At 42.2% G+C, this 15,992-nt stretch overlaps 2 pseudogenes; one reads left to right on the top strand and one right to left on the bottom strand.

Annotated features, from left to right (window-relative positions):
* The first annotated feature begins 822 nt into the window (after positions 1-822).
* LOC126063827 (thioredoxin-like protein 4A) lies at positions 823-4,744 on the top strand (annotated as a pseudogene).
* Positions 1,503-15,992, bottom strand: part of LOC126063826 (CTP synthase 1-like) — a 39,179-nt pseudogene continuing 24,689 nt past the window's right edge.

Genomic DNA, 15,992 nt, shown 5'->3' with positions numbered 1-15,992 from the left:
TATTATGAAATCATTCTGCATCCCATTTTGAAATGTGGTGTCTGGGGTCTTAAATGCTAACAAGCGGCCATCTACGACGCAGCAATTGGTCTCAACCCACCTGGAGCAAAGGAAAATGAAGAACACCAAGGCCACACGACAACTAAGAGCCCAAGAGACAGAAAGGGCCACATGAACCAGAGACCTACATCATCCTGAGACCAGAAGAACTAGTTGGTGCCTGGCCACAATCGATGACTGCCCTGACAGGGAGCACAATAGAGAACCCCTGAGGGACCAGGAGATCAGTGGGATGCAGACCCCAAATTCTCATAAAAAGACCAAACTTAATGGTCTCACTGAGACTGGAGGAATCCCGGCGGCCATGCTCCCCAGACCTTCTGTTGACACAGGAGAGGAACCATCCCCGAAGACAACTCATCAGAAATGAAAGGGACTGGTCAGCGGGTGGGAGAGAGACGCTGATGAAGAGTGAGCTAATTATATCAGGTGGACACTTGAGATTGTGTTGGCAACTCTTGTCTGGAGGGGGGATGGGAGGATAGAGAGAGAGGGAAGCAGGCAAAATTGTCAAGAAAGGAGAGACTGAAAGGGCTGACTCAAGAGGGGGAGAGTAAGTGGGAGTAGGGAGTGAGATGTATGTAAACTTATATGTGACAGACTGATTGGATTTGTAAACGTTCACTTGAAGCTTAATAAAAGTTATTAAAAAAAAAAAAGAAGGTGGTTGCAGCTTCTTGATGGAATCAAAGTGACCTTGTCCTGTCATCAGAAGACTGATGAATATGGCTGTCTCTCTCAGATATCAGTCTCATTTTCAAGATGTCATACATGCTTATACACCTACACAACGGCTGGCAGGTGGACCAGGCCATCCTTTCTGAGTAGGACCATGTTGTCATCATGCGGTTTGGCCACGACTGGGATCCTCCTTGTATGAAAATGGATGAACTTTTATACAGCATAGCTGAAAAGGTACGTTTTCTTCATGTGGGGTGCAATAACCATTTTAGTAATTTCATTGTGCTTAGATTCCTTTTGCTTTGCCAAACCCGTTGCTGTGGAGTCAATTCCAACTCATAGTGACCCTACAGGACAGAGTAGAACTGACCCATGGAGTTTCCAATGAGCACCTGGTGGATTCGAACTGCCAACCTCTTGGTTAGCAACCATAACTCTTTACCACTGTGCCACCAGGTTTCCTTTGCTTTGCCAGTTGGCAGTAAAATTAAAAGTGAGGTAAAAACTGCATCCTATACTCTCTTCTGTATAAACACATTCACCAAATAAAGACAAGAAGCACTATCCACGTCCAGACCCATTCCTACCTTGTGGGTCTGAAATTGTACAGGACAGTTCAGGTCTTTTTTGGGGAGAAGTGTCTGTAGTCTTCTCCAAAGATAAAGTGGCTCATACCCTCCTCCCTAAATAAGTGAGTAATTTCTAGTGATCCCCTATGGAAACTTGGTCATGTAGTGATTAAGAATTATGGCTGCTCACCAGAAGGTTGGCAGTTCAAATCCAGGTGCTTCTTGGAAACCCTATGGGGCATTTCTACCCCGTCCTGTGGGGTCACTATGAGTCCAACTCGACAGCAATGGGTTCTTCTTTTAGTTCAGGTCTTTTTCTGAAAGAAGTTTCCATAGTCTTCTCAAAAGTTCCAGTGCTTCATGTCTTCCTCCCCAAATGAGCCAGTAATTTCTATTGACAGAGTGTGAGGAAATGTTATGCATCTAAATTGGTGTAAACATTCTACAGAGCACAGGGACAGTATTTATAAGATGCCTTTAAAATGCTCCTATCCTCTGTTCCCGAGATTCTATTTTAGGAAGTTATCCTTAGGAAAAAGAACAAAGTATGTACACAGATTTAAGAGTAAGTCTTACATTGTAGCTGAATAATTGATATTCATGAAAAAATCTGGGTTACTTATAGTCATGAAAACCCAGAAAATAACAGAAGAATAATAAATTAATTACATAGCCATTTGAAATATTATGCAGCCATCAAATTGTGTTTTTGGAAAATATGATTTATATAAGAAAATGCTCATGCTTCAAAGTAGGATTCAAAATATTGTACTATGATCACTATATTCTACTGAACATTTTGTTAAAACCATATAAACAGATTTTCTAGACAGACCCAGAAAAAAACGGGAAGACCTCAAAATACTAACAGCAGTTACCTCTGCGTGTTGTGATTGGAGATGATATCATTCCCTTTATATATTTCTGGTTTTTCCAAATCTCTGAAGAGCTTGCAGTTAATGAAAAAAAAGACAAATTATTGCATCCAATGTTATTTTGGGGTACTACCTATTAGTATTTACAAGTGTCCAAACCCAAATAATTGAGGGGATTTTTCTGAGCTCTAGAGGCATGATTTTAGAGCCGTTGCTTAATGCATACTATTAAGTATTTGTGAAATTACAAATTTGTAAACCTATGTATGGATTATTATTAAACCAAAAAACCCAGTGCCGTCGAGTCAATTCCAACTCGTAGTGACCCTACAAGACAGAGTAGAACCACCCCACAGAGTTTCCAAGGAGCGCCTGGCAGATTCGAACTGCTGACCCTTTGGTTAGCAGCCGTAGCACTTAACCACTAAGCCATCAGGGTTTCTGGATTATTATTAGATCAGAATATTATATTTGTAACTTTCTGCTTGAGTAAAGCTTAGCTGGTCCTAAACTGTTCTGAGGAATAAAAGTGAGGTGTGGAGGCCGAATGGTCAGCAGGTCCTTATGCTGCTGCGTGATTTTCCCACGTGTCACCCCTACTGGGAAAAAAAAGGTTAGAGAACTAGTTTGAAAATTGTCCTATTTGACACGAACTGTTGTTTTTTTCTTAAGTGTGCTGTTGCAGAATGAAAGCCACATCGATTTTTAATCTCCTTTTTTTTAGGTTAAAAGATTTGCAGTTATTTATGTTGTAGATATCACAGAAGTACCTGACTGCAACAAAATGTATGTTGTATGACCCTTGCACCATCATGTTTTTCTATAGGTATGTCATATTATCCTAAAGTTCTTACTTGCCTTGAAAATAGTCTGGAATTGGATGTAATCAAGATGTCTTTAGCTTTTTTTTATTTAGAAGCAATCGTATTACAATACCAACATGCAATGGGACTATATTTTAAAGTATTTCACCAAAGAAACAATTTCAGTTTTAGCATTTACTCAGTAACAAACTGTCCTTTGTAATAACTTTGCCCAGAGACCTACGTGAGGTGTAGATGAATGGAAGATACTGTTACTGACATTTAAGATGCCTTAAAATATAATCTCGTGATGAAAAGATCTGTTTTAAAATAACTATATCATATGATGTCAATGACTTTATTTTGTGTTCTTTTTGTGAAACGCAAGAGAAAAACCTGTGTTTAATTACTGTGCTTGTAAATGCAAGACTGCTTTATCAGGTCAGAAAATCTGTGGTGGAGCTGTAATTTGGAAAGAAAGCACAATTGGCCTTGTTTTTACTTGTCAGATTAGCACAAATGTACCAACTCAAATCAACACCTATATATTAGCTCCCAGCTGTGTGGGTCAGTAGTCCTGTGGGCTCAGTAGGCTTTCTGTTCTGGGTCCTTCACGGCCAAAGCCAGGGGGTCTTCTGGAGGCTCTGGGAAGAGTCCATGTTGGCTCGTCGGATTATTGCAGGACCAGCCCCTGTGGCTGGGCATGAGGTCTCCTTGCTGCTGTTAGCTGGGCCTCTCTGCTCTGAGTGACCTCCCTGCTCCTTCTCGCATGGCCCCTCCTTCTTCAGTCCAGCAACAGCCTGTCCAGTCCTCTGACTCCTCTTCTGCCGCTAGCCTGACACAACTGCTTTTAGAGTGTCTGCGGGATTAGGATGGGCTCACGCAAATAATCCAGGGTATTTTCCCTATTTTAAAGTCAATTATTAGTAGTCAGTTATTAGTAATCTTAATTACTTCTGTAAAACCCCTTTTGCAGTACTATGTAACTTAATTACAGAGACCCAGGGATTAGAGCAGGAAATCTTTGAAGGATCAGGGGTGAGCATTTTAGGATTTTGCCTACCATAGTCTGGAGCCTGGGTGGCACAAGTGGTTTGTGATGGGTTACACCTAAAGGTTGGCAGTTCAAACCCACTCATCCACTCAAGCTGAACAAAGACCTGGTTATCTGTTCCCAAAAAGATTACAGCCAAGGAAAGCCTATGGAGCAGTTCTACTCTGTAACACATGGGGTTGCCATAAGTCAATGTATTAGATGCAAAGGTTTGAGTTGGTCCTCTGGCTCCCATATGCAAAGTCCATCCCCTCCTTCAAGGTTCCCAAGGGTCTAACCTCATTATAGCATCAGCTGAAAGTCAATTAAATCTCATCAATTAAAAGTCCCAAATCTCATCACCTAGACTGACTGAATTGGGTATGAGCGAGGTTCCTTAGGATAAGCCACTGGGTACAGCTCCTGGGCTCTACCTGTGGGCCACTGAGACTGAAGAGAGCTTGGTGCAACATGGAAGGCATTTTCTTCACCGGACACTCTTTTTAAAAGATTATTATGAGAACTTATTCCTCTTTTTTTTCTCTCTGAAGGAACAAGCACATCATGATTGATCTGGGAACTGGGAACAACAACAAGATTAACTGGGCCTTGGAGAACAAACAGGAAATGATCGACATCATAGAGATCGTCTACTGAGGGGTGCGCAAGGGCCGGGAGCTGGTGGTGTCTCCAAAGGACTACTCCACCAAGTACAGATACTGAGTTCTGGCCGCTGGGTCTGCAGCTCCCACTGTTCTGTGTGTATGTGAGGCTTGTGGAATCGCTTCCAAGTGGAACGTCTTAAACTAGTTAAAGCCTTTGGGAAATTGCTGGAAAAGTACATGCACCTCCAGGAGCAGGAGTGACTTTTTGAAGTCAGGATTGCATAGCCTTCAATTTTCAGCCTGCCTGTCTGTTTTTTCTCTATATTGGCAAATATCTGTAAATACCTAACTGAAGTAAATAAAATACAAGGTTATGAACAGTTATAATTGCTTGTTTTTAAAAAACTTGATGAATGGATCCCTCATGGGTAGCCAAAATTAATTCTTACCTTTACCATTGGGGTGAAGCGATGAGGCTGATAGGCTTTATAGATCTGTCAGTGGGAGTCCAGTGTAGCCTTGAGTCCAGAAAGAACACACAATTAGGATAAAGTATCTTTTAATCTTTTCCTGATTATTAAAACAGTGTAATAAGATATTGATTCTGTGAGCCTTCCTTTCACATTTGAGAAAGAGCTATCTCTTGCTCCCTCTGAGATTATATCTAATATACTTAAACACCACTGAATTTTCTGTAGAAACCATGACCCATGGTTCAGTCCATACAGCCATGGGGTATCTTTATTACAATGTCAAGTTCCTCTTGCTAAACCCCCTTTATCCTGGCATATGGGGAATGATTGGTTGGGATCCCCCAGGGAGCATCTCACTTGTACTTTGGGTTCGGTTTATGGTTAGGGTTGTACTTTGCCTGAACACCAATGCAGGGGGGGTCGCAGCCTAGAGCCTCTGCGTTCTGATCCAGGCTCTGCTGCCCAGCTAAGTGGCCTTGGACAAGGTCCTTCCCTTCTGTGTGCTCTACCCCAGCTGTGAAAGGGGCATAACAGTGTCTGCCCATAAGCAGATGTGTTCCTTCACGTAATACATTAGGACAGGGCCTGGGAGGTGTGGAAACGGTGGGAAGTGTTTGCTGCGTCTGCTAGGTCTGGTTATTGCTAACGCATGGGGAACACTGACACAACAAAAAGTCAACTTTTAAACATGCTTAAATCTGGCTTTAAATTCAAATGCAAATCTACAATTCCATCTCTCTAGCCTTAATTTCCCCCTTTATAATCTTGAGTATAATACCATTTCACAAAGTTAGGAGGTGGTAGTGAAAAAAATCTATGTGAACTCAAGTATCTGAGTACACTCCTGCTATTTCTCCAAAGATATATGGCCAATAAGCACATGAAAAGATGCTCAGCATCATTAGTCTTTAGGGAGATATTTATCAAAATCATGAGATACCACCTCATACCAACTAGGTTGTCTGTCACCAAATAAATGGAAAATAACAAATGTTGATGAGGATGTGGAGAAACTGGAACCCTCATCTGGTTATGGGGAGAATATGAAATGGTGGAGCTGCTGGAAAAGTTTGGCATTTCCTCAAAAAATTAAACATTAAACTACCATATGACCCAGCAACCCCAATCCTAGGTATACACCCAGAAGAATTGAAAGCAAGAGTGAAAACAGAAATTTGTACACCAGTGTTCAATGCATTCACTGTAGTCAAAAGGTGGAAACAACCTAAACGTCCATCAACATATAATGAAGACAGAAAATACAGTATATTCATGCAATAGAATATTACTCAGCCATAAAGAGAGATGAAATCTTGATGCCTGCTACAACATGAATGAACCTTGAAAACATGCTGAGTAAAAGAAGTCTTCACAAAAGGACAAATATTGTATGATCCCACTTACATGAAATATCTAGACTAGGCTAATGAATAGAGACCAAAGGTTTTAGTGGTCACCAGGGGTGGAAGGAATGGGGGAGGGTGACCACTGGAAACATTCTGCCTTTGTTCACAGCCATCTTTGTTAAGTAGTTAGAAGAATGACTCACTTTCTACTGTCTGATTGCATTGCCTTTGTTCTTTTAATCTTTTATTTTACTAATAAGATTTTTAAATTATGAAAATCAGAAGTCATATTCCGTAGATTATTACTCAAAAGAACAGTTTTCATTTGATCACATTTTCATGTCGCTGGTCTGAATATATTGAAAGAGGTAAAGGTTTATTTCTATACTAATTGTTGTTGTTAGGTGCTGTCAAGGCAGTTCCAACTCATAACGACCCTATGTACAACAGAACGAAACACTGCCTGGTCCTGCGCCATCCTCATAATCATTGTTATGCTTGAGCCCATTGTTGCAGCCACCGTTTCAATCCATCTCATTGAGGGTCTTCCTCTTTTTCACTGATCCTCTGCTTTACCAAGGATGATGTCCTTCTCCAGGGACTGGTCCCTCCTGGTAACATGTTCAAAGTATATGAGAGAAGTCTCACCATCCTTGCTTCTAAGGAGCATTCTGGCTGTACTTCTTCTAAGACAGATTTATTCGTTCTTCTGGCAGTCCATGGTATATTCAATATTCTTTGCCAACACCACAATTCAAAGGCATCAATTCTTCTTCGGTCTTCCTTATTCATTGTCCAGCTTTCAAATGCACATGATGTGATTGAAAATACCACGGCTTGGGTCAGGCACACCTTAGTCTTCAAGGTGACATCTTTGCTCTTCAACACTTTAAAGAGGTCCTTTTCAGCAGATTTACCCAATGCAAGGCGCCTTTTGATTTCTTGACTGCTGGTTCCATGGCTGTTGATTGTGGATCCAAGTGAAATGAAATCCTTGACAACTTCAGTCTCTTCTCTGTTTCTCATGATGTTGCTCCTTGGTCCAGTTGTGAAGATTTTTGTTTTCTTTATGTTGAGGTGCAATCCATACTGAAGGCTGTGGTCTTTGATCTTCATTAGTAAGTGCTTCAAGTCCTCTTCACTTTCAGCAAGCAAGGTTGTGTCATCTGCGTAACGCAGGTTGTTAATGAGTCTTTCTCCAATCCTGATGCCCTGTTCTTCTTCATGTAGTCCAGCTTCTCACTTGGATTATTTGCTCAGCATACAGATTGAATAAGTATGGTGAAAGAATACAACCCTGAGGCACACCTTTCCTGACTTTAAACCAATCAGTATCCCCTTGTTCTGTCCAAACAGCTGCCTCTTGATCTATGTAAAGATTCCTCATGAGCACAATTAAGTGTTCTGGAATTCCCATTCATCGCAATGTTATCCATAATTTGTTATGATCCACACGGTCGAATGCCTTTGCATAGTCAATAAAACACAGGTAAACGTCCTTCTGGTATTCTCTGCTTTCAGCCAGGATCCATCTGACATCAGCAATAATATCCCTGGTTCCACTTCCTCTTCTGAAACCAGCCTGAATTTCTGGCAGTTTTCTGTCGATATACTGCTGCAGCCGTTTTTGAATGATCTTCAGCAAAATTTTGCTTGCGTGTGATATTAATGATACTGTTCTATAATTTCCACATTCGGTTGCATCACCTTTCTTGGGAATAGGCATAAACATGGATCTCTTCCAGTCAGTTGGCCAGGAAGCTATCTTCTATATTTCTTGGCATAGACTAGTGAGCGCCTCCAGCGCTGCATCTGTTTGTTGAAACATCTCAGTTGATACTTCATCAATTTCTGGAGCCTTGTTTTTCACCAATGCCTTCAGAGCAGCTTGGACTTCTTCCTTCTGTACCATCGGTTCCTGATCATATGATACCTCTTGAAATGGTTGAACATGGACTAATTCCTTTGGTATAATGACTCTGTGTATTCCTTCCATCTTCTTTTGATGCTTCCTGCATCATTGAATATTTTCCCCATAGAATCCTTCACTATTGCAACTCGAGGCTTGAATTTTTTCTTCCGTTCTTTCAGCTTGAGAAACACCGAGCGTGTTCTTCCCTTTTGATTTTCCATTTCCAGCTCTTTGCACATGTCATTATAATACTTTACTTTGTCTTCTCAAGAGGCCCTTTGAAATCTTCTGTTCAGTTCTTTTACTTCATCTATTCTTCCTTTTGCTTTAGCTGCTCGACACTCAAGAGCAAGTTTCAGAGTCTCCTCTGACATCCATCTTGGTCTTTTCTTTCTTTCCTGTCTTTTCAATGACCTCTTGCTTTTTTCATGGATGATGTTCTTGATGTCATTCCACAACTCATCTGGTCTTGGGTCACTAGTGTTCAACACGTCAAATCTATTCTTGAGATGGTCTCTAAATTCAGGTGGTATATACTCATGGTCATATTTTGGCTCTCATGGACTTGCTCTGATTTTCTTCAGTTTCAGCTTGAACTTGCATATGAGCAATTGATGGCCTGTTCCACAGTCGGCCCCTGGCCTTGCTCTGACTGATGATATTGAGCTTTTCCATCATCTCTTTCCACAGACGTAGTCAATTTGATTTCTGCGCATTCCATCTGGCGAGGTCCATATATATATTAAAAAAAAAAAAAAATTTTTTTTTTTTTTTTTTAGTTGCCGTTTATGTTGGTGAAAGATGGCATTTGCAATGAAGAAGTCGTTGGTCTTGCAAAATTCTATCATTTGATCTCCAGTATCGTTTCTATCACCAAGGCCATAGTTTCCAACTACTGATCCTTCTTCTTTGTTTCCAACTTTTGCATTAAAACACCACCCTGGTGGCGTAGTGGTTAAGTGCTACGGCTGCTAACCAAAGGGTCAGCAGTTGAAATCCACCAGGCGCTCTTTGGAAACTCTATGGGGCAGTTCTACTCTGTCCTACAGGGTCGCTATGAGTTGGAATAGACTCAAAGGCACTGGGTTTGGTTTTTGTTTTTGTAATTATCAATGCATCTTGATTGCATGTTTGATCAATTTCAGACTGCAGCAGCTGATAAAACTCTTCTCTTTCTTCATCTTTGGCCCTAGTGGTTAGTATGTATATTTAAGTAATAGCTGTATTATCTGGTCCTCCTTGTAAAAAAATGGATATTATCCTATCACTGACAGCGTCGTAGTTCAGGATAGTTCTTGAAATGTTCTTTTGGACAATCAATGCAACACCATTCCTCTTCAAGTTGTCATTCCCAGCATAGTAGACTATATGATTGTCCAATTCAAAATGGTCAATACCAGTCTATTTCAGTTCACTAATGCCTAGGATATCGATGTTTATGCGTTCCATTTCATTTTTTATGATTTCCAATTTTCCTAGATTCATACTTCGTACATTCCAGGTTCCGATTATTAATGGATGTTTGCAACTGTTTCTTCTCATTTTGAGTCGTGCCACAACAGCCAATGAAGGTCCCGAAAGCTTTACTCCGTCCACATCATTAAGGTCGACTCTACTTTGAGGAGGCAGCTCTTCCCCACTCATCTTCTGAGTGCCTTCCAACCTGGGGGCTCATCTTCCAGCACTATATCAGACAATGTTCTGCTGCTATTCATAAGGTTTTCACTGGCTAATTCTTTTCAGAAATAGACTGCCAGGTCCTTCTTCCTAGTCTGTCTTAGTCTAGAAGCTGAGCTGAAACCTGTCCTCCATGGGTGACCCTGCTGGTATCTGAATACCGGTGGCATAGCTTACAGCTCCACAGCAGCACTCAAGCCCCCACAGTATGACAAACTGACAGATGCGTGGAGGTCTATACCAATTAATGGACAGTAAATAAACTTAGGCCCAAATTTGCCAATAAAAGCACCTTAATTTTCTGTAGTTATTGAAATATTTTTGCTTAGGAAAAATTTAATATAGAGAAAAATATTAAGTTAAATGATTTTCATTTTAGTAGATGGGAGTCAATGCGTATTCAAAGCTCAAAGTGAATAAATAGTATGTTCTCTTCAAACAGGTATTACTACTGTGTGAATAATCCATTTCTGTGATTAACCATTAACCATGTCCAGGAAAGCATACTTTTCCAACATTATGCTGTCTCTCTGTATTTTAATTAAATGCAGAAAACATATTACAGGTGTTGCCATTTATTGAGGAGACCGATAAAATGCCAAATCAGTCCGGATAGAGAACAGTCGTTTTTAACATTTTGGAGTCACAAACTCTCCTGCCATTCACAACCCCAACCAGCACACAACTGTTTGGGAGTTCACAGAATTCTTAAAATCTAAGACATAAGCCCTTTATTAAGAATCCCTGATCTAGCACAACAGTAAGCATGAACTCATTCAGGCAGATTTAACCTGACTTAGGTCTTTCTTTTCATTAAAGAGGCATTGATACCAAAACCAAACTTGTTGCCGTCCAGTCGATTCCAATTCATAGCAACTCCATCGGACAGAGTAGACCTGCTCCGTAGGGTTTCTAAGAAGCAGCCAGTGGATTCGAACTGCCACCCTTGCATGGCTGCTGAGCTCTTAACCACTGCACCACCAGGGCTTTGTTTCTAAAAGGCATTAAACCAAAAAACCAAGCCCATTGCCATCTAGTTGATTCTGACTCACAGTGACCCTAACCGATAGAGTAGAACTGCCCTGAACAGTTTCCAAGGAGCAGCTTGGTGGATTTGAACCTTTTTTTGGTCAGCGGCTGAGCTCTTAACCACTATAGCACAAGCGAAGCTTTTAAATAAGCTCCAATTCACTGTGACTGCATTTCGTTTGAAGACTAACTTGGGGGTGGGGGTAAAAAGTGTTTTAATAAAACCTGATTTCTAAGTAAGAGTGTTTTTTCATTAAGATGTGTGATTTTTAAGGAATTATGACAAATTCTGTTTTAGTTAGTCTGTTTAGAAAATTAGCATTTATAAATATCTTTTATTATTCCTGAAAATTTTGCATGTAGTTCCAAAGCAGTAATTTCCATAACAAATATGGGATTGTATTTTTCAAGATGAAAGCGATCAAAAGACATGCAAAAGAGAAACAGATTCAGATTCATAACGATCTTACCATTTGTTCTTCAATACGACTCTTAGTTCTAGGTTGCACCATTAAGTCATTTACAATCTTCTATAATAAGTCATCGGTGTGGTTTCCCATTTCTTCCAGTACTTCCAGGGACGCTGCTTCAGCTTGGCCCCGCTCCTACTGGTCTGACAAAAAAAAATCTCCAGGGCAGAGGAGATGATGTAAACAGATGGCAGTTTTTAAAATGAGAAAACCAAAAATCATGATGTCAATGCAAATTAGTTACCACCAATGAAGTTATTATTACTTTTTTTTTTTAATGTGCATATTTAAGTTTTAAACCTGAGAGGTCAGTGTGAGAAGGTGGCTCACTTTGGTGCTGTAACACTGGACATGATGTCAGGGACATGACATTGGTATATTTTAGTCAAATTCTAATGAGCTTGTAACTATAGTGAAAATTAATTCTTTTTTACACTAGTTTTGCAATGGTTTAAATTTTGACATTTCAAAATCTTTTCCTCCTATGGGAACCCAGCTGCAACATCAAAAGTTACAAATAAATGGTCCATATGCAAATACTTTAAACACAGATTTTTTTTTTTAGTAATTAGAAGAGTTCCCCCCCCCCATTCTTATCAATGCCCTCTTTGTTGTATAACACCATTGTTTCTTGCCTCTCAGATGCACATTTTTCTCTGCATTTGCATGTTTTGAACACAGGATGCACCTCACAATTGATGTACATTTTTAGTGCCGTGGATTTGCTTGTTTTGTTTTGTGGCAAATATATAGGTGAGAAAGCATTTGTCATTTCAACAATCTTTACATGTACTGTCAGTGACATTAAATACGTTCCTCAGGTTCAACCACCACAATGAGCTGTTCCCAAATCTTTCCCATTACCCTTAGAAGTTCAGTGTCCCCTAAGTGTTGCGTCACACGGAGTTTTTAAGGAATGCATTTAGTTGTGTAAAGTGAACTCAGATTGAATGTTTAGGTTGCTCATATCTGGATTTGCTCAAACTGGAAACAAACATCCTAGCCTGATTCTGTTTGATTTCACGTTTCTAAGACAAAACAGTGAGCAACTGAAGTTAAAACAAAGGTGGGGGAGAACCATAGCTAGTATTCTGTGGTGGAGACCTTCACTATTATGTTTGCAGATTTCTGGTTGTTGTTAGAGAATAACAAACAGAATGTTACAGGGCAGATCGACCAGATTTAGGGCTTTTGGGAAAGTGCCATTTGGTGGTATTGCATGTTGTATTCCTTGCACTTTACCCTTGCCATACAAATGTCCTGCATTGTCTGCCAAAAAGGAAGTAATACTACGTCAGGATGCCACATAAAAATGCAGGGGTGAATACTGGGAAGTCCTAAGTAAACAATTGCCCACTAATAGCAGATAACAAAAATACATTCCATGATAATTTAACAGTCTAAAAGCATTGTAGTATTTGTTATTAAAAAAGGATATTTCTGAAGCTTAATGTTGCAGTCAGAGCTTGAAAGTGTTCTTGAAGCTCTTGAAATAGATTTTTTGCCTGAAAAAATGAACCACAAGGCAACCAAATATAAAATTTACTGTTAGTGTAAAACATTTAAAAGTTATGGAATGGACATATAAGTTCAATTGAATTTTGACAAAGATGCCATGGCCTTTTGATTCAAAGGGCAAAGGAGAATCACACAGTACTGGGACAATGAAATAGCTGTGTATGAATAAACAAATAAGCAAGCCTGACCCTTACCTCACACCATACACCAAACTAAAAATGATCATACATTCAGTGTAAAAGCTAAAACTATGAAACATCTGGGAGGTAACACAGGAAAAAGTCTTAGTAACATTGGGTTTCTCAAAGAATTCTTAGAACACAAAGAATCACCCACGGCCATATCCTAGGAAGTGCCTGATTCAAAATGGCCCATACCAGTCCATTTCAGCTTACTAATGCTTAGGATATCGATGTTTATGAGTACCATTTCATTTTTGAGAACGTCCAATTTTCCTAGTTCATACTTCGTACATTCCACTTTTTGATTATTAATGAATGTTTGCAGTTGTTTCTTCTCATATTGAGTTGTGCTACATCAGCAGATGAAGGTCGCAAAAGCCTGATTCTATCAACATCATCTACTTTGAGGAGGCAGCTCTTCCCCAGGCATATTCTGAGTGCCTTCGGACCTGGAGGGCTCATCTTCCAGCACTATATCAGACAATGTTCTGCTGCTATTCATAAGGGTTTCACTGGCCAGTTTTTTTTCAAAAGTAGACCACCAGATCCTTCTTTCTAGTCTGTCTTAGCCTAGAAGTGCCGCTGAAACCTGTGTCAGTTTGTGGTACTGTGGTGGCTTGTGTGTTGCTGTGATACTGCAAGCTTGCCACCGGTATTTCAAATACCAGCAGGGTCACCCTTGGTGGACAGGTTTCCGCACTATTGCTACTGACATTTCGTATTTACATACTGTTTTGTTGTTTACACATTGAAATCTCTTAAAAAAAAAACCCATAGGGTTTTTCAAGGCTGTAAATCTTTGCGGAAGCAGACTGCCACGTCTTTCTCCTGAGGAACAGCCAGCCTTTCAGTTAGCAGTCACTTTAACCACTGTGCCTCCAAGGCTCCTTATTGAAATTCCATACCATGTATATCATTCAATCCTCACAATCTTGTACCATTCCCATGTTAGGGATGAGAACACGTGGCTTAGAAGTACCAGCCTGGGGCCTGGAACAGGGTGGTTTCAGGTCACAGGAGTCTCCTGGGCCATGTTCTCCTGTGCATGTCTAGAATTTGTCTTTATAAATGAAGATGCGTGGCACTGGCTCTCTAGACGCTTCTCTTTCGTGGGGTTCTTACCTTTGTCAGGGGGATGTCAGCAAAAATGCATAAGACATCTAACAAATGCTTTTAAACCTACAGGTTAATCAGCCTTTCAAGCTCAAGGGAACTCCTGGGAGGAGCCCTGGTGGCATAGGTGCTAGGCTGCTAACTGAAAGGTGGGTGGTTGGAACCCACTAGCGGCTCCATGGGACAAAGATGTGGCAATCTGTTTTTGTAAAAATTTACCCCCTTGGAAACCCTATGGGGGCCGTTCTACTCTGTCCAATAGAGTGGCTATGAGTCGAAATTGACTGGAAGGCAATGGGTTTGCTTTGATTTGAGATTTGAGTAATTAGCTGCGGCCTTGGGCAGGAGCTTACTTTGGCTGGAGGTGGGGGTGGGGGTGGGGCAGAAGCTGGCTTTGTCTGCCAAGAAACTAGAAGGTGTGGGTGCAGAAGGGAGGCTCACACCAGGCCACTCACAGAGGGTTTCAGAGAATAGGTCAAGTGTGGGATGCAGCCTCGAGGAGCTTGCTGAGTGACCCGAAATGCACAGACTGTTCTCTTCGTGTTGTTTCCTTTGTATTCTAACATGGTCTGGTCTCCCCAGGGCAGAACGCCTCGGGGACCCCCTCGCGGTTCTCAGGGTCAGCCCTGGGTGAGGCTGGTGGGGGGGGAGCGGGCTCAGGAGAGGGTAGGACCCCTGTCCCCTTTGGGGGGTGGGACCCCACATCTGTTGCCTCTTAGGACTGAAGCCCCCTTCTGTCCCCTCCGACGGTGGGACCCTGTCCATCCCGCAACCCGCTGAGGGACGCCTCGGTGGGGTCTGAGTCTGTCCCAGAAACTGAGGAAGGGGACATGAGTGCACCCACGCCAGGTGACCCTCAGGCCAGCAGGAGCCCCCAGCCCCTCGCCCCCAGGATCGGTTCGGGTAAGCTGAGGCACCATGGGGGAAGGGTGCGAGGACTGGCATAGGGTGAAGTGTCCCCACTCACGGTGTCCCGGAGCGACCCCGCCGCAGGGTCCTGCGCCCACTTGTCCACCGCGTCTCCGAATCACCACAGGTCCCAGTGAGGCAGGCAGGGGGGACTTAGTAGAGGCGGTTGTCTCCAGAATGGAATATTCATGAGGACTCCATGCACTCACGGCAATAACGTAGGAAATGTGCCCAGCAATTAAAATTTTAAAAATGAATTGCTGGGCAGGGCCAAAGCCATCCAAGCTCACGAGACTCCCCAAGGCACTGTGAGACCCCTGGCCCAGGTCCCGGATCACCCAGGAGGGTGACAGAGTGATGAGCACCTGAGGGGGGGTACCTGAGGCACGGGGTGGGGGCAGGTGTACCTGTGGCAAACGGTGTGTGTGCGGGGAACAGGTGTATCTGCAGGGGCGGGGAGGACAGCGTAAGCATGGCACGGCGGGCGGGCGTGCCTGCGGCATGGAGGGCGGGGGGAATGTGTACTTGCAGCGATCGGTAGGGCGGAGGGTCACGTGTGATGACACCAGCCTCCTGGCATTGGCCTCCTCGGCCTCCGCGGACTTGGCCTCGAGACCCGCTGGGCTCCTGCGCGTGGACTGAGGCCGCCCTCGGAAAACCACAGCCCTTCTGGTTTGCAGCTCTTCAAAGATTCCTTGTAGCCCGGGGTGGCGCAGTGGTTAAGCGCTCAGCTGCTA

Source organism: Elephas maximus, chromosome 20 (genome assembly GCF_024166365.1).
Source record: "Elephas maximus indicus isolate mEleMax1 chromosome 20, mEleMax1 primary haplotype, whole genome shotgun sequence".
NCBI classification, from domain to species: Eukaryota; Metazoa; Chordata; class Mammalia; order Proboscidea; family Elephantidae; genus Elephas; species Elephas maximus.
Note: the sequence above shows the minus strand (reverse complement) of the source record. Positions and strands in the feature narration are given on the sequence as shown.